General features: G+C 32.7%; 1 protein-coding gene and 1 long non-coding RNA gene across 14 annotated transcripts in view; one reads left to right on the top strand and one right to left on the bottom strand.

Moving 5' to 3' along the window:
• Positions 1-18,965, bottom strand: part of LOC106877291 (uncharacterized) — a 69,074-nt gene extending 50,109 nt beyond the window's left edge. The window contains exon 1 of one of the 2 annotated variants that reach the window (XR_008264555.1): positions 18,522-18,965. This is a non-coding gene — a long non-coding RNA (uncharacterized LOC106877291). Of the gene's footprint in view, positions 1-1,694; positions 2,066-18,521 lie in introns of those variants that run through there. The other variant, XR_001410363.2, reaches the window with a different exon arrangement.
• LOC106877289 (liprin-beta-1) overlaps positions 1-19,908 on the top strand; it is a 370,011-nt gene that overhangs the window by 201,860 nt on the left and 148,243 nt on the right. The gene's annotated exons all lie outside the window — the stretch shown is intronic.

Here is a 19,908-nt window from a genome sequence, read left to right as displayed (position 1 = left end):
ATATATATATATATATATATATATATATACATATATGGGCACAGTTATCAGGCTCACTAGTTCCTGTTATGCAGCCCATGCCAACATAGAAAAGAGGCATTAAATGATGATGTGTATGTATGTGCATATGTATATCTCTCTCTTTCTCTCTCTCTCTATACACACACACACACACACAAATATATGCACACAAATTCATACATGTATAAATATACACACACAAGTCTAAACATTTGTGTGTATGTATGTGTATATAGGTATATGTCCAAACACATTTCTGGTGTGTGTGTGTATATATATATATATATATATATGTGTGTGTGTGTGTGTGTGTTTTTTTATATTATTAATAAATTCATAAACTTATCAATAATATACTCAGGAAATCAATATTTAATATTTCGAAAGACATACATCCAATATGACGCGGCAACATAATAAATTTCAAATTTCAAATATAAATATACGAAATATAAATATCAATATGTATAAAAATCTGAATGTAGATTATATATATACACATTCTTTTAGAATATTACTTATAAAAGTTATATATATATATACACACACACACACACACACACACTTACTTATTTACCACCCTCATCATTATCATTTTAATGTACACTTTTCCATGCTTGCATGGGTGAGATTGAATTTGCTGAGGCAGATTTTCTATGGCCAGATGCTTTTCTTGTTGTCAACCTTCATCTTCACTTGTTTCCAAGCAAGTTAATGTTTCCATATGGTCTGACATGTTTCTATGGAAGATTGGAATCAAATGATGCTACTTCTATGACTGTGTGGCATTCATGCTACGTCGAAAGAAGAGATTGAGGCACACACCGAGGTGTGTGATGGACTTATTTCAGATTCTGTCTACCCATTTAAGGGCTTCGGTTGTCCTGGTATTTTTTGTATAAAACATTTGCCCAGGGTACCACAATAGGCTTGAACTCAAAACCATGTCCTTCAGAAGCAAACTTCTTAACTGCACATCCATGCCTTTGCTTAGTAGAAGGCATTGCCTAGGATGCTGCGGTGGAACTGAACCCAAAACCATGTGGTTGAGAAGCAAGCTCTCTAACTCCTATACCCACGCCTATATTCTTACAAACACGCTCACATGCACACATTACAAGTTTTATAATATTTAAAAAATTTTTATACAAAATGTTTTCCTTTTCATTTTCCGTCTCACCCAATATTTATGATATATTTCCGACAGATACACTACAGTTATAGTTAGGTAAAAAAGATACTGTTTAAAGTTCTCTAAATAAATATATATTCATTCACTATACTTCATAAATTGTATCTATTTAAAATTTCTAGTACATCTGTTAATTTCTCTTTGTTTTGATAATTTATGTATTGTTCTCTATAAGTTTAATATATTTTCATATTTTTATTCTGATATTAGTGTATCTTGTTAGATCTAAAGTAAGCTATCAAAATTGCATTCATAAAGCTAAGTTATATATGTTTTTTTATTATTAACATCTTAGATACACCTAGATGAGTGAAAGAAATTTAAGCTTAAATATTCTCATATCACCTTTCCAAGTATGATATGTGTAACTAAGGAAATATACATAAATATGTAAAAATAAGAATCAATATTTTCTTTAAATAAATTCAAAATATATATTTAAAATACCTACATCTATTTGACTGAAAATATAAACTTTTACCTGTAGATATTATTAAAGATTTTCTATTAAAGTTTTCTATTTATATTTGTTTTCCTGGTCTTATTAAAATCCTTGAAGCTGCTGTAATGTTTTGTTTTTCTTCTTCCTTTCCTCACTTTACTAAGAGCATGATATCCATTTTTATATTATGCTGATTCTTTGCTGGTTTCAGGTTATCTTGTAAAAGTCAGAGATAGAAACAACTGTTTCTTCATACTGTCATCAAGTTCCTCTAAATGTGATGTTTGTGTAACTTTGTGGAAAGAATCTCATGTAGTATATCTGTACAGTTTTCGCCTCCTTGATAGATAACAAATGATGCAGCCAATAGCAACAGTTCCTCTTTTTAACAGTGTGAGTAATGAAGCTGATGGTAAGGTGGAATGGCTGGTGAGACTGTCAGTAAGGATTAGTAGAAGGCCTCTATTAGCAGACCTGGGCACTGAAGGGTAGCATGCTGGTATAGAGAATGTAAGAGAGAGAAAGTAATAGATGTACAGAGGATGGGTGGGATAAAGTTTGGTTCAGCAGCTGTTAGGGGAATATCTAATAGGTAGAGGGAGGCTGCTCATATTGTAGGTACATATACATACATTCTTAATCAGTTTCATTTATGAAGCAGTAAGCAAACCACACCAGCAGAAAAAAAAAGCACCTAGAGAGAAAGGTAGAGACTGCCCTGCATTGCATTGGCAGTGCAACTATAATTCCTGAGGAACTACCCTAAGAAAAGAAGAAGAAGACAATCTCTCACATTCAGTAGTAGCTTGATTTGCTTTATTTAGGGACCAAATATTTTCACTCGTCTTTTATTTTTTTTGAAACTACAAATAAATTCCAGAAGTACATAACTTCATAAGCCTACAACAATGTCTCGACCGAATCCAAATGCAAACCCTCGCCCGGCAAGTACTGGTGTATTTGTGGGTATGTGGGAATCCAAACTCCAGGAAGTAATGGTGAGATTCCTATTCATTTTTGCTAATCTCATTGTAACTCTGTCATACTTTCTATCAAATTTTAGCAGAACAAATTGCTCTGTGTGTGTGTGTGTGTGTGTGTGTGTGTGTGTGTGTGTGTGTGTGTACTAACATACATTTCTGTTATCCATGATATTTTCTAGTATATTCAACTAACAGCTCTCTTTGTTGCTATTGTGTTTTTATTTTGTTTGTTTCTGTTTGGAACTAGGATGGAGTTGTTTCACCCCTGCCCCTTTCTTGAGAGTTATCTGGATTTTTAGGTCGATGCTTCCTAAATTACTTGTAACTGTTGGTTAACCAAAAAAAAAAAAAAACTTACATCCCACTCATTCTCTCTATTACAGAGGCACATATCCTCCCCTGAAGATATATTGTCTTTATATATATATATATATATATATATATATATATATATATATATATATATATATATATGTATACATACACACACATACACTCACATGTATATATGCTTATATTGTCAATTTATTTTTAACTTTAAATTTTGTGCAAATCTAATATGATTATATATGAATACTGAATCTTTTATAGTCTAAGATGTTGATTTTATTAAAGTTTACCTGAAGTTGTCAAAACTGATAAACATGGCTGACTGTTAATTTAGATTCTTTAATTTCGGTGCATTGTTAGTTTTGTTTTATTTGTCACATTGTGTCTGCTGTGTGTGTCTGTGTTTTGTCTATTTATACATACATACACATATAGAGTGTTTTTCTATCTGTCTGTCTCTATCTATCTATCTATCTATATGTATCTATTTATCCCTCTATCTCTTCTTCATCCATCCATCCATCTATCTATCTATCTATCTATCTATCTATCTATCTATATAATGTGTGTATATGTGTGCACTGATACACTCACATGCATAATATATTCATATATATTTAATTGGAATAAGTATATATATATGTATATATATATATATATATTTCTTTTTTATTTCCATAGAAACATATTTACACACATACTCATTACATGGTTGTATACACATAGATAATTTCCTCATTCTGTTTATAAAAGGAAACCAGATATTATTGACTGTTAAATGTTTAGGAATCATTGCCAAATTAATGAAGTTCCTGTATTTTTAATTTTATTATATTTGGTATTTTCTGGAAATATCTCATTTCTAATTCCACCTATGTAATTCTTGTTATTGAAGAAAACAGTATGGTAACTTTATGGTAGACAAGAATTGGAATTTCAGCTGCATCACAAGGAAAAGATAAAACTTTTCTTTCTTTCTCTCCTGGGTCTGGGTGGTAAGATTAAAGTCTTGTAATACAACATCACTACACTACCAGACTAATTGGCAAAAATTAGTCAACCATGGATGCAGTAAGAAGGGAGGGAGGGAAGCAACATGAGCCATGCTTTCTTACTCACACACGTTTATATAGACAAATCAATAACAAACTGTGAACTCAACCACAAAAACAGCAAAAGTCCAGAGTGCATTCACAGTGATATGTATGTATGTATATATATATATATATATATATATATATATATATATATATATATATATAGGGTGCGATGGGTAAATTGTTGCCATTTTATATTTTTAATTTCGTGCATGCACATTGTTTGTTTTTGATTTTGTCAACTACACAGTATAGTAGGGTCAGTTGAGCACTGTCTGTGAGGAAAACAGCACCATGGTGTAATTCACTCTGCCAGAAATTTGGAAATGACATGCTTTACTGCTTGGCATTCACACTGGAAGCTCCAATAGGAACATTTCAGAGTGTTTGGATGTCAGTCTGAGGACATGTACCGAGAGTGATAAAGATCAAACATCCAGTCAACTCTCAAATAGTGATCACTCCAGGTGTTTGGAGTGATCACTAATGATGGCGATGTTATTGCTTCCATTCATCTCCCTACACAGCCTCAGACTCAACATGGAGTCCAACATCAAGTGCCTGGAGGAGGTAGTACTGCCCTGGGTGAAGAGGGTGGCTACTGGAAGACCCTATGTCTGGCAACAGGACTTTGCACCATGCCACACAAACGAGAGAACCCAGCCATGGCTGTCAGCCAACTTCTGCAACCACATCACCCCTAACATATGGCCACCTAATTCCCCAGACTGCAACTCCCTTGATTATCATGTGTGGGGTGCAGTTGAGCGAGAGACCAGCAAAACTCCTTGTAACACCAAAGATGAACTGAATGCAAGAATCATGGCAGCTTTAAACAAAGAGACCGTCCAGAAGAGTTGCAGGAGATTCCGAAGTCTTCTGGAGGCCTTAGTTGAAGCCAATGGTGATTTTATTGAATAAATTTACTGTTTAGTATATTTAGTATATTTTTATGTAATTTTGGTAAATATATCTGTTAAAATGAAATGTCAGTGTCGTTTTCATTTTTGTGTAATTTAGATGACAGCTTATTTACTGCATCCTATATATGTTTCAGCCATTAGACTGTGGCCATGCTGAGGTACTGCCTTGAGGAACTTTTAGTTGAAGGAATTAACTCATGTACTATTTTTTTAAGGCCTGGTACTTATTCTATTGGGCTCTTTTGCTGAACCGCTATGTTACGGGGACGTAAACACACCAGCACCGGTTGTCAAGCGATGTTGGGGGAACAAACACACACACACAAACACACACACATATATTTATATATATATATACACATATATACGACAGGCTTCTTTCAGCTTCCGTCTACCAAATCCACTCACAAGGCTTTGGTCAGCCCGAGGCTATAGTAGGAGACACTTGCCCAAGGTGCCATGCAGTGGGACTGAACCCAGAACCATTTGGTTGGTAAGCAAGCTACTTACCACACAGCCACTCCTGCACCTATTTTCTTTTTTTTTTCTTTCAAATCTTTTTTTTCTTTTTTTTTCATTTTTTTAAATCATTATTAATAATAATGATAACTAAATAAAACTGAAGATGTCTTTATTCTTATTCATTTATTACACACAAACACACACCCACACTGTGTGTTTGTGTGTGTTTTATGCATTAATGTGTATTTCCTCTTCTATTGTGTGCCTGGTACATATTCAGTTATTGTTGGACGTATAAAGCTCTGTCAAATAGGTTTGGATTTGAACTATGTGGTATCGCAGCATATCTGATGTCTGAAAATATTCGTTCTAGTCTTCAGCTGTTTAAGTCATCCCAGATGGAAAGAAAAGAATAATTAAGAATACTCTGTTCATCTTTTCCGCTATCACTTTAGCAACTTAAGTATTGAAGAACTGAAGAACTGGATCACTCAAGACACACACACACACACACACACACATGCATGCATCCTCTGTTGTGTTAGAATATAATTACAAAATAGGAACACTTCTATATTAACGAGGAGATTGCAGCTTAACCCTTTTGATACTGCCCCACCTAAGACTGCTACTTGGCTGTATGACTTAAACTTCCTGTTTAAAATGATTTTCATCAAAATTTCCTGTTGAATTATGTTCCAGACACCAACTTAATAATGATGAAGATATTTTGCTCTGAGATTTTCATTATTTTTAAAAGTAATTGAAAGGAAAGCAGTGTATTGCAACGGAAATTTGGAAATGAAAGAGTTAAATCAAGTCAATCCTTATATCTTCTATGGCATATTTGACTGTTGATTTTTTACTTTAACTGAAAATAGACAATAATAATAATAATAATAATAATAATAAAATGAGAAACGGCAAAAAATAATATTAATAAAATTTATAGGCGCAGACATGGCTGTGTGATTAAGAAGCATGCTTTGCCACCATGTGGTTTCAGGTTCAGTCCTGCTGTCTTCCACTATAGCCCAGGCCAACTAATGTCCTATAAGTTAATTTGGTCAAGCTCTTCACACATGTACATATACACGTGTCTTCATGTTTGTATCCACCACTGTTTCACAGTCACTGTCAGTTTGTTTACATCCCCATGACTAAGCAGTTCAGCCGAAGACACCAATAGAATAAGTCCATGCTTTAAAAAAATGCGAACTGGAGTGATTTGTTTGACTAGAACCCTTCAAGGCAGGGCTCCAGCATGGCCACTATCCAATGATTGAAACCAGTAAAAGAGAAAAAAAAGAAAAAGATGAGAAACTTCTTTTATTTATGTATGGATATTGGATCCATACATAAATAAATATGTTGTTGATATCACACTTTGACACATTATTTTTGAGAGCTGTTTTCCTTTCCTCTTTTTTATTTATTTATTTATTTATTTATTTTTTTTGTTAGTAGCTTCATAGTAGATTTAGGTTCTCATATTTTTGGAGAAAGGGTTCCTTATTCGCTCCTCCATCTGGAATTCTTGTTTCTACCTCTAGTCACTGAAGTGTGAAATAGTAATTGAATAGATTTTGCAGACTGAAACAAATTGAATTTTATACCTTGTATAACATAGTGGTCAAAGAAAACTTCAAACGACTAACCATATGTTACCAGTAGTTCACCATATTCACTGTCACTACACTTCATACACCATATCCAATATTTATAACAATATATATCCTCTTAATATTTGTCCACTTAGCTAGGCATACTAGCAAAATGCACTATGTTTTTAGAAGGTAGCAAGCTGGCAGAATCATTTGCACACTGGACAAAATGCTCAGATGCATTGTGCCTGTCTTTACATTCTGAGTTCAAATTTTGCTGAGGTTGGTTGGCTTTGCTTTTCATCCCTTTAGGGTCAGTCGATAAAGTACCAGTTGAGCACTTTTATTCACTTAGCTGGGCATACTAAAAAAATATGTCTATAAAAAAATGCTTAGAAATCGAAAAAAAAAAAAAAGTTGGGTGTGTGTTTAAAAACTAGCAAGATCTTGATAGTTAACAATTTAAGTTTTAGGGATTTAGTTTTCTGTTATAACTTCAGTGTCTTAAGAGCTTCTTAAGCATTGTATTTAACCCTTTTGGCACTTTATTTCTGTTCAAATATGCTGCTATCATTTTAATTAATTGCGAAAATAATGAAGAATTTATCAAAATAACTTTGTCTTTATTTAAGCTAATGTTTGGAACATAATGTGAAGTTTTGATGCAAAATTTTAAGATAAAAGAGGAAGATTTCATCATAGAATTTGGCAGTTTGGTACCAGAAGGGTTAAATTAGTTGTGCAAGTGATATGTAATCTAACTCATTTTGGAGGATAGTTATTCCAAAATAAGAAGAACTGACCTGATAATTATGATGGTGATATATGCATATATATTGCACACATCCAAACACAAAAGTATCAAAATTCACTATAAGCTCTCAAAGTGTAATCCAGTGAATCCAGTGTAATTCAAGTGTATTTTACATTTCAGGTATATCAATCATAATAACCTTGAAATGGAAAAAAAATTACAGGTTATATGTAAATTTCTATAATCTGCCTCTTTTAACATTGTGTTTTAAAAGCACTTTTTCACCTTGAACTTGAAGATGATGTTTATGACACATTGGATATTTATGTCAGTAAATAAATGCATTCTAAAACTTGTATCCTAAAATAAGTAGAGCAAATACTGTTGTGCCCCCCCCCAACAAATTTGTTTTATATGTATTTCAGAAACTTCTTTTCACAGAAACCATTAAAAAAAAAATTAATTAACTGTTCCTGATTTGGTTTATATTTGCAAGTTAACCAATTTTGAAAAAGCAGTTAACTGTATAATTCTTTAAATATGTTTATGAGTCAATGTCCAGGTTTTCAAGTACCTAGAATTGACTTTTAGTACAACACATGATTTAGGGTATCTTTAAAAGAGAATTCTACGATGACTTGCTCTTGAAGTGAAATATAAGTGTATTTTAGTACTGTAAGTACTAAAAATATTTAGTAATATAAGTACTAAAAATGTTGTTTTTACTGATGATGTCTCTTTTAGCCTATACCACATTCACCCCTTAAGCCTTTAGCATTTAAACCAGCCATACCTAGCTCAAATATTCTACATATTCTTCAGACTAGCCTGATCCAGCATCTCACACCTACCCTCCAATGTCATTCTAAGAATAAACAATCACATCTTCGAAATCTCTAAGCTACAAGATAATACATGATTAATTTTTTAAAAGTGAATAAACAAGCATTATATTTGACAGAGCAATCTGAATGTTGATAGGTTAAAGAGATTTAAAGGAACACAAGATGTATTTGTGGACAGGTTAGTTAAGGCTGGCTTCAAGCGTGGCTGTGAAGCTAAAAATTTTGTATGGCAGCCACATTGTTCTGAGTTCAATTTCTATGTTGATATTATGGTCAAATGTCTTTTACAATCAGCTTGACCAGTATACATTGTAAACTGAGACTAGCAGACGAGACTGTGCACAATGGAGAAGTGCTGAGAATACTTCTGTTACTGATTAAATAATTTTGTTTTTAGTTTTTTTAGCATTTCATTTGCACTTCTCGGAAATGTCTGTATAATGGACACTGCTTCAAACCGGAACCGATGTTATTATCACAGTTCTGGAGTTACGTCTTGCTCACTCAGCCGTAGCAATATCCATTCAATTTTTCTGGACAATTGGAAATGATGCCTGTTTTTAATCAAATGGAAAATCTTTTCACTTCTTTTTCCTTTCTCTGTATGATCTTCCATTATATTTCTCTTTTTTAATTTGTCTTCCAAAAGAACCTCGTTAGACTCATGTATGGTTATTGAACTAATTATTATACAAACTTTATTCAATGTTATCATTGTTACACCTAAATATATTTTATGCTTGTGTGTGTGTGTGTATCTGTGTGTAAAACCATGGATGAGTATGCTGAAGTGATTGTGTGTGTGTGTGTGTGTGTGTCTTTTACATATGTTTGAAAGATATGTTAATTATGCTGTGCTAAAATTATATGATTTTAGAAGGAAACTAATGGCCGCCAACTTTTATGTTTTAATTGTTTCAGTTATTAGATTGCAGCCATGCCTTGAAGAGCTTTTAGTAAAGTAAATTGACCCCAATACCATTTTTTCTTTTAAAGCCAGGTACTTTTGTTGAACTGTTAAGTTAGAGGGATATAACCAAAACAACACCGGTTGCCAAACAGTGGTGGGGGACAAGTATACACACACACACACACACACACGCATGACAGACTTCTTTTAGTTTCTGTCTACTAGATCCACTCACAAGTATTTGGTCAGCCTGAGGCTATAGTAGAAGACACTTGCCCAAGGGGCCACACATTGGGATTGAACCCAGAACCATGTAGTTGGGAAGCAAACTTCTTACTGCACTGCTATTCTTGCACCTTGACAAAAATTTAGCAACGTGTGAACATTTGGATGAGTTGCTCTGCCATTAACAAAAATTTAGTGAAATTCGCAAATCTGGATAAGTCTGGATCCTGACATTTTAGGCCAAGCCTTTCATCTTGCAAAGAAAATAAAGGTCTTTACAAAGGGGTTAGATTGCTCTGTAAAATTCAAATTTGGTATATTTATTTCGTTTGTTGTAAACTAGTTCCTTTGTTATTGATATTATTGAATATTTTGTATAATAAACCTTTTAGAGACCATGTTAATTATTCATCATCATGATTTAATGTTCATTTTCCATTCTGGCATGGGTTGGATGGTTCGGCAGGAACCAGTGAGCCATAGAACTGTACTAAGCTCCAATCTTTGCTTTGACATGGTTTCTACAGTTGGGTGCCCTTTCTAATGCCAACTACTTTACAGAGTGTATTGGGTATTTTTTTTTATGTAGCATCAATATCAGTGAGGTCACTAAATAACTCATGAGACAACACCTCACTGTAAGGATGGGATAGAATAGAATTGATCCTGCATTTTTATATGAAAGTTTAGGGCTTATAATTAAAGAATTTTAATTCTTCTAAGGACCTAATCTTATTCACAGACACATATATTTGCTGAATTACTAGCTGATGGGTTTCAGCCCTCACTGATCTGGTGTTGTGTTGTTAGGCATTAAGTCACATTACCCCTTACTACCTCAACCTATTCAGCCAAAAAATATTTAGCATTCCTACCTTATAATTAATTGACTGTTCTGTGTTAGAAAAGTTATTTGACTGTCAAACTAATTAACATTGGAATTTTTTATAAAGCAATCTAACAATACCTATTATGAACAGTGGCTATAAAACAGTTTCCAAAATGCATAATCTAATTTGAAGTCCATCTTGCTATTTTGTAAAGTGTTTATCATTCTCTTTACTTCTGTCTTAATATTTTTACTAACAAACTCACTTTGCTGCACTGGGAAGACATTTATAGAATTGGTTTGCTTCTTGCAAGATGTTGCAGGATCATGATTAATGATAACTAATCAACTAACTTTATTAATCCTCTCTACCGTATAATATGAAACTTTGTTTAAAATTTCAATCCTTAGTTATTTTGGAAATATGCAAACTTAAATCATAAAATATATAAACATGCAACAAGCCTCAGCCCCTTAAAATTACTAGCCTTGTGCCTATATTTGAAACCGTTATTATTATTATTATTGTAATAGGATTCATTGGGATATTATCTGGTTTGTAAGGGTGGCACAGATGGTAAGTGTGCTGAGCAGTGATTAATTTCATTGATTGATGACTGAGTTCAAATCCTACCTGTTAGCTTCAACATTTCATTTTATCTTTTATCCCTCCATTACTCTGCAGGAAATATTTACCATATTCTGTTCAATAGACTACAGCTACTCCAACAAATGTGTGTGTGTGTGTGGGGGGGGGGTACACCAAGACCTCAAGTAGTGTAGTTGGCAGACACGACAACAACAGGACTTATCTCTTAGTATATTGGATATATTAAAATAGATGCAAAAACAAAACTGAAAAGCAAGTAGGCTAGAATATAAATGGAATAGTTACACTCATTTGTTTTCAATCTAGTTGGTGGTAATTAATAATGCTGATTGGTATTTATTGTTTATAAAAGGTTTTTTTTTTTCATTTTATTTAGCCAAACCTATTCCCAAAACTTAAAGTATTTTCCAGAACCATTTGATTTAATTAGATTTGGAGACATATGGTTTTCTCTTTATCCTTTTTTGATATTTTTTTTTCATTCATATCAATCATTATTGATTGATTCTTGATTGATTAAAATAATATAAAAATGAACTTTGAAGTTATTTTGATATTATCATAATCAACATCATCATTGTCATCTTCAGTTCAAGAAGTGATCTGATAAGATATGAAATAATATTATATATGACATAAATGTTTTAAGGCTGGATCTAGCTCCTAGCACAAATAACAAACACATTATGCTAGGTAGCAATAAATAACATTATATTAATGACGTACAGAAAAAAGTTTCGCAAGCCAGCACTATCAATCACAACAAAGTTTTATCATTAGTTTATGACAATATTTCCTTTACTGCTGTGATTTTCAGTTCAAATATAAGAATAGATAGTGTTAAGGTTTTCTCAGTTACTGTATTAGCTATTGTAACTCAACAAAGACTTTATTTACGACTGGTATAGAATGATTTATTTATATTATAATTAACATATACAATTGTAAAGTATGAAGATAAAATAAAGATATAATCAAGTACAAAAATTAATCAGAGTAAGTATGATTAGAATGGATGTTTCATATTTGTTACAAGACAGGGCACCGTCGAAAGGAATGTAATCAGTTTTCTGCTTTTGTTTAAGCACAATGAGTGTGTGTGTGTGTGTGTACGCATATGTAGGTAGATTGATAGATCGATAAATAGATAGATAGATATATGTATATACATACATACATCTCTAGAAAACATCTTGTGGGCATTGAAGATTGAAATTTGCAACAATGAGATTTGTATAATATAGATACATAAGGTAAGCCTGAAGGTTCCATGATCTGAGGGAATTAGATTTTGATTGAGAGAATGGCTATGATTTGATATTAACAACCAATTCTGGTAAAACAGACTTGTTGTAACTACAGACTGAAGTGATAACACAAGCGAAATGAATCTAACTGAAGAAATAACAAAAGTTATGGCAACTGGAAGAAAGCAATTTCAGAAAATTGTATCGACCACACAAAAAAAATATGCAAAAATATAATCATTATAAATTTAATCATTATAAATATAATCATTATAAATTTAATAAAAGCATGGGGTATATTAAAACTCAAGTATTCATGTAAAAACTAAGAACTTTTTTCATTGAGTTGTATTTGGTCTGTTTTCTTAAGTTATCAACCTAGACATTTTAGTATTTTTTCAGTGTAAACATTATTTTTTAGCTAAAATTAATATAACTGTTATAACACAAGATGACATGATGTTGGATTTCTCTGTTTTGATATATTCAACAGAGTTTTTTTTGCAGCTCAGATAGAAAATTAATACCTATAAACCATTGAATTATGTGAACTTTTCTTTTCTAATAAAATAATACACTGCTTATGTCTTTCAATTAATTTTGGAACAATCAAGAATTTGGAGGGATCTAGTTATATAATTAAAAAAAAAAAACTTTTTGATAATCTGGTGTTTTAAGGTGGTGAGCTTGCAGAATTGTTAATACATTGGCCAAAATATTTTGCAGCATTCATTCCGGATTTTTACGCTCTGAGCTCAAATACAGCCAAGGTCAACTTTGCTTTTTATTCTTCTGGGTTCAATAAAATCAATATTAGTTGAAGACTGGGGTTGATGTAATCAATTATTTCCTTACCTTAAAATTGCTGGCCTTGTGTGAAAATTGGAAAATACTTAATAAAAGTTCTTTCATAAAATTAAGATGGTGGGGTTTTAATTCAAATAAAAACACACAAAAATAGAGTTTTGTATCATAGAAACTGGAAACAGTCTTGAAAGGGTTAAATTGGTGACTATAGGAGGTTTTATTTTGGTTCTTACCAAAAGTTGTTAGGATAATTCAAAAGACAGTCTTTACTAATGTATTTCAAGGAAAAGATGCTTTAAAATGGTTTCTTATTTCTTACTCTAATTTTAGGATAAATTTGAGCCATGGTATATTATTGTGTCATTTAAACATTGATACTTTTAGTTAGAAATAAGAATTAAACAAATCAGCATTCGGAACCTGTCTAGTTCATCAATTACAATTTCGGAGAGGGTGGGAGAACCCATCTATTTTCATAGCCATACTTTGCTTCTGTGTGTATCCCAGTAGTGGAATAACTTTACTGGCATGTTATAAGAAGTGACTAAAAGTGTTGACCACAAGAAGGGTATCTGTCTGTAAATTACTGCTACCAAAAAACTGTCCAGGAAAAGCGGACATAAAACTCTGATGATGATGATGATGATGACAATGATGACAGTGGCAGTTTTAGTTTATACTTTGTGTGAGATATTTGTATTATTCTCAGTTTGATAAATATAATCTGTATCTTAATAAAACAAACATATTTTCTAGATTATTTATCCATGGTTGTAAAAGCTTATTGTTCTCATAAATCTTTGTAAAATATTATTAAAGATTTTGAAAAGCTGTTGACTTTTACAATAGAAATTAACTTTGGTTTATTCAAAGATGTTTTATTTCAAAAATAATAAATTTCTGTGCTAGCTTTGTTTCAAATGAATTCACTTTATTGGCGGATATAGAAATGCTATTGATCTTTTCAAGCTCTTCAATTCTTTATACTTTACACACAATATTTCAAAAACATTTTCCATTCTTTTTCAACTTACTCAACTGTAAATCATTTTGTAATGATTTTGTGACAATATTATATTACATACATACTCTCCACCCCCAATCCCACCCTCACATACATGCTAAAAATTTAAGAAATAAGAATTCTATGACTTAACACTTCTTTCATTTTGTTGGTTTAAAAGTCACCTAAATTGAGTGGTCAATGTGGCATAACGAACAAGCATCTAATGAAGAACTAACTGCTAGTTTACTCTTGTGAATACCTGTTATCCCCCCCCCCACCACTATTTAAATGTTTTGTTTATTACCTATAATATGCATAAACAATATTACAACAAAACTATTTGGTTTTCTGAGATTTTTTAAAATCATTTTCCCAGCATCATATTTTTGTTTCTTGTTCAATAAGACTTTGATATTTCATAGATGCAGCCATGGCTGTGTGGTTAAGAAGCTTGCTTTGCCCCAAAGCAGTTTCAGGTTCAGTTCCACTGCATAACACTTTGGGCAAGTGTTTTCTACTGTAGCCTTGTGAGTGAATTTGATAGATGGAAACTGGAAGCCTAGTGTGTGTGTGTGTGTGTGTGTGTGTGTGTGTACTTATCTTATCAAATTTATAAGTTAGATCTTTATAGTCACAGGCATAGCTATGTGGTTTAGAATTTGCCTCCCACCCACATGATTTTGGGTTCAGTTCCACTTTGCAGCATCTTAGAGAGGTGCCTTGGATGCAAATCTTTGAGTTACTGATTATTTCTTTCATGTACAAATTGACATTGCTAAATACTTAGAATTCTTCATCAACCCCATGGATTTGGGACACAGAAACTGAAAGAAGACCAGTGTGTTTGCGTATGCACATGCATGTTTTGTGCCTGTATGTTTGTGTATATTTGTGTTCACTTGTATGAAAGGTGCAGTGGGTGTTGTTACTCATTATCAGTTCTGTCAGCAAATCATTTACTCACTTTGTACCTTCAAAGCCCCATGGAATAAATGACACCTTGACTGAACAGCAGGTAAGGATTGGCAACAGGATGGGTATCTAGATATAAAAACAATACCTCAATAGTGTTTTCATCTAATCCATGGAAGCATGGCGTTGGCGGAATAGTTGTAAAATTGAATGGACCAAGCAAAACACACACACATATACATGAACTGTGCTCTTCCATGACCAGAATAACAATGGTTTGATAAACTAATGAAGAATTAGAGGTAACAGTATGTCGTTATTAATTTGTAGAGCTATGAAGCTGCCCTGGCTGTTACCTTGCGCTCAAAGAAATCTAATTAGGGAATAAGTTAACAACAGGTGGATCATCAATATCTTCAGTGGATTTAACAGCTGCATTAGGGTTGGGACGGATGGCTTTGAAGAATAAGCTTAGTTTCAGTTGTTTACCTTGCTCTCATGCTGCTTCTGGATTCACTAATAAAGGTGAAATAACAAAAAATCCCAAACAAAAGCTCTCTATACTCAAATTCTGTCTACATTCCTTCATATAAAAATTTTCAAAGTTTGGTATCTTGATAGGTGGGAGGTGATGGATTAGTTGAAATAACAAAATGAAGCTGAGCTGTATAAATAATGTTACCTTTGTGCAATCACACTTCTCTTATGGCTTTTTTCTTTTTCTTTTCTTTCTTTCTTTTTTTCTTTTTTTTTGGGGGGTAGATGTATTTACGAGTTGGAACATGGGTGGAAGAACAATATTTTTTCTTTCCTTAATCTAGCCTACATCTAGTTGGTTCAAATCCTGCTGGGGTCAACTTTACCATTCATCACTCCAGGACTCACTCATACATTAAAGCACCAGTTAAGTACTAGGGTCAATGTAATCAACTAATAACCCCTCCCTCAAAATTGCTGGCCTTGTGCCTAAATCAAAAACCATTATTATTATTATTATTATTATTATCATTATTATTATTATTATTATTATTAACATTTGCTTTGTATTTGTACAAGTTGACTCCAAGTCTCACCCAGATACCTCAAGAGACAACAAGTTAGAAGTTTATGTTGGTGTCATATATTTGGTTTTGAACATGGTATTGTTCTAGAGAATGTTTAAGAAAACACATGAAAATTATAAGTTTGACTTAAAATTTGAGATTACATAGTATTTTACACAGGATATGTGCAGTTCCCATGAGCACTATCTTTTGAATTTCTGCCATTTTGGGGTTTCCTGGTATCTGAGCTAGGTAGGAATCAGCCTCTTTGGTTATCATTATTATTATTATTATTATTATTATTATTATCAAGACACAAAGTTTTGATCAATCCTTAGACTATAGAAGACACTTGCTCAAGGTGCCATGACACAGAACTGAACCTAGGAAGATGTGGTTGTGAAGTAAATTTCTTACCATGCAGCCACATTTGCGCTTCTTGTTCTAAAATCACAAAAATAAAAATAGTCTGAGCATATTACCAATTACCAATTTTTGTTGGATAACTGTTCTTCATGGAAGTGTTTATTCTGGGAGATTAAAAAACGGAGAAAAGAACAAAAAAAGCTATGGTAGATTGTGTTGTTGATAAGTATATTTCTATAGTCAACTTGATAGCTTCATTTTTTTTAACTGCATTATACAAAAATAGAACACCAAAAGCAAGTTCCTCTTGGCAGTTGTTGAAAATATATGTTGATAATTTTACCTAGAGTAAGGTCCTGAAGTGGGCAGGTTCTATTTGGATTTTGTCCAATATTCTCATTGAAAAAGATAGGAAAGTTTCCCAAATGTCTGAATTATACTCTGTGAATGATTCCATTTTGATAACTGAAGGAGTGCAGAATGAGGTGTAACTTGGCAGAAGAAACATTGTTTCTTTTGATTGACTTCCCAAGCTGTTGTGGTGATAGGCTGATTGTCAGATTAAGAATGAAAAGCAGAGAAATGATAGTATTGAAGAACCAACTTATTGCTTTGTTTGAGAATCTATTATTTAGTTTAATTTCTCACCTGTTATTTCTTTTAATGTAACGTTAACATCAGGGCTGTGGAGTCGGAGTCAGTAAAACTATACCAACTCCGACTATCTTTATTCTTTAATATAAACCAGTTCTAACATATAGGCCTACTCATAGTACAGGCGTATGCATATGCTTTATGAGATATGTAGACCACAATCACTTAATTACATAAAGAGGAATCGGAGTCAGAGGAGTCGAAGTTGAAGATTTTTGTTTTGACTCTACAACCCTGGTTAACATTAAGAGGGAAAAACAATGTGGATTTTAGTTATTTTCCATACATTGTAAAACAACAAAACCGAATTTATTTAATAAGAAATATCTCCTCTGTATTTTCAATATTCAGGTGCAGAAGTATAGATTATTAAATTAATCTTACTTACTTTACATTATGTCTGCAGAAATAACCAGCTGTCGTTTAGTGTGATAATATTGATTTTGCTTTATTAATTTAATAGTTTAATGTTTATCAGGATTTTGTTTAAACAAACAAAAAAAGAAAAAAGAAAAGAAAGAAAGAAAATCTGTGAAAGCAAACAGATTAGTATGGAAGAGATTTAAGAACTGGGGGCTATGGCAATACAAATATTTAGAAAGGTTTATTTTATACGTTATATGGTTTGGTGTAAAGGATTTAAATGGCTGTCAAATTGCATTGCTTGGAAGCAGGTGAGGGTTGGCAACTTTTAAATGGCATTGGGCAGTAGATCTGCTTCAGTAAGCTCCATTCAACCCAAGCAAACATGTAAATGTCGATACTAAAACAATGATGATGATGAACTTGTGATGTAATCCCACAATTTTCACTACAGATTCTATCATTAAATTTAGAGCTGGAATCCTTTCTTCTCCTGGCTCCCTTATAAATTTGTGATGTTTTTCACCTTTCATTTGGCCATTTCTTACTCTCTCTCTCTCTCTCTCTCCCTGTCTTTCTCTCTCTCTTTTTCCCCCTATCTTTCTGCCTGTCTTTCTCTCTCTGTCTTTCTCTCTCCCCCTCTCTCTTTCTCTCTCCCCCTCTCTTTCTCTCTGCCTGTCTGTCTTTCTTCCTTTCTTTCTCGATCGATTGATTGATTATTAATCTTATTTCAGAAAGTTGATATTGGTTAGCAATACTTTAAATGAAATCAGTAATAACTTCCTTGTTACTGAAATATTTCATAGCCTAGCATAACAATGTTATACAGATGAAATTACCTATGTGCATGAAGGTGTGTAACGAGTAACAAGAATATAACTAAATTCAGAACCAACCTGTTTACATAGTCTTCTTTTTCCTGGTAGGTTGGAGCCTTTAGCTCATCATGAAAATGTTATATCTTCATTGTGTCTTTTCTATAAGTATTTCCATAGTAATTGCTTGCTTTGATGAACTTTTGGGTCTAGTACTCTATCAAGACCTTTAAACATGTCATCCGCTTCTCTTCCCTGGGGCATCGTTTCTCTGTTGAGCTTCCAGTTAGTGATAAGTCTTTTTATTCTAATAGCTTCTTTTCTCAAATTGCTACTCTCTGAAGCTCACTACTATCATCTTGTTTTTCCTCTGGTCTGTGATATTTAAGCTTCTATCAATCAATATCTTTTGAATTTGTATGCTCCTTCTTTTTTTTTTCTTTTTTTTTTGTAGTCCCTTACACTACTGTTACTTCAAGCCTTGTTTGGGACTAAGTCATTAAAAAAAAAATTGTACAGCAAAAGTTTATTTTCTTTCTCCTTACTGCTACATTCCATATCAAGAAAATTTTTACTTGATCAAACTTTCCTATAATTCATTATTACATATATATATATATATCCCCACACACACATACATACATACATACATACATACATACATGTACTTACATACACAGAATTTTGAGTTCTATTATCGTTCAATAGATTTTTCATCTCTTCATAACTTTTCAAACTTTCATTTCAGTTTCCACATAGATAACTCAAATATTTGACTCCAACACTCCCTGATTTAAATTTACGACTATTTATCCTCAGATCTAAAAGCTAAAAATCTATTTCCATTCATTATCTCTTATTTGGTGTTGAGTTGTTCACATCTGTTAAACTTGGATCATGAAAGAAAAGCAATATTTGTATGAAATAAATGTTTATCTTGTATAAAATTGCGCACGAACAGAAAGAGATATCCAGCTACTTGAAGTAAGAAATAGGGTTGTTGACCTTAATATAGTTTGACCAAATTTGCTTTTTGATAAGTTATATAAATTTTTAGTTTATCTTCTTTTATAACAGTGTCCACAATGTTCTGTAAATTTACTCTTAGCTTTGATATCCGTGTTTGGTGTTTTTACTGCAGTTATCTTTAAGATAACTACATAGCTCTCAACAGATTTTGGTTTATTTCCTCTTTTCATTAATCCTCTAGCATTCAGCTTACTCTGTCACATGTTATGTTTATTTATTCACATTGATTTGTATTAGTCATGCATTACCTTGTAGCTATGAGATTTCAATCATATGCTTGTTTATTTTTTTAGAATGACATTGTAGGGCAGGTGTGAGAGGCCAGATCGGCCAGTTTGAACATAAAACAGGTAGAATATTTTGGGGGCTGAATATGGTCAGTTTAAATGCTCTCTCTCTCTCTCTCTCTCTCTCTCTCTCTCTCTCTCTCTCTCTCTCT

Source organism: Octopus bimaculoides, chromosome 7, assembly GCF_001194135.2.
Source record: "Octopus bimaculoides isolate UCB-OBI-ISO-001 chromosome 7, ASM119413v2, whole genome shotgun sequence".
Classification (NCBI taxonomy): domain Eukaryota; kingdom Metazoa; phylum Mollusca; class Cephalopoda; order Octopoda; family Octopodidae; genus Octopus; species Octopus bimaculoides.
This window is presented reverse-complemented; position numbering and strand designations above follow the sequence as displayed.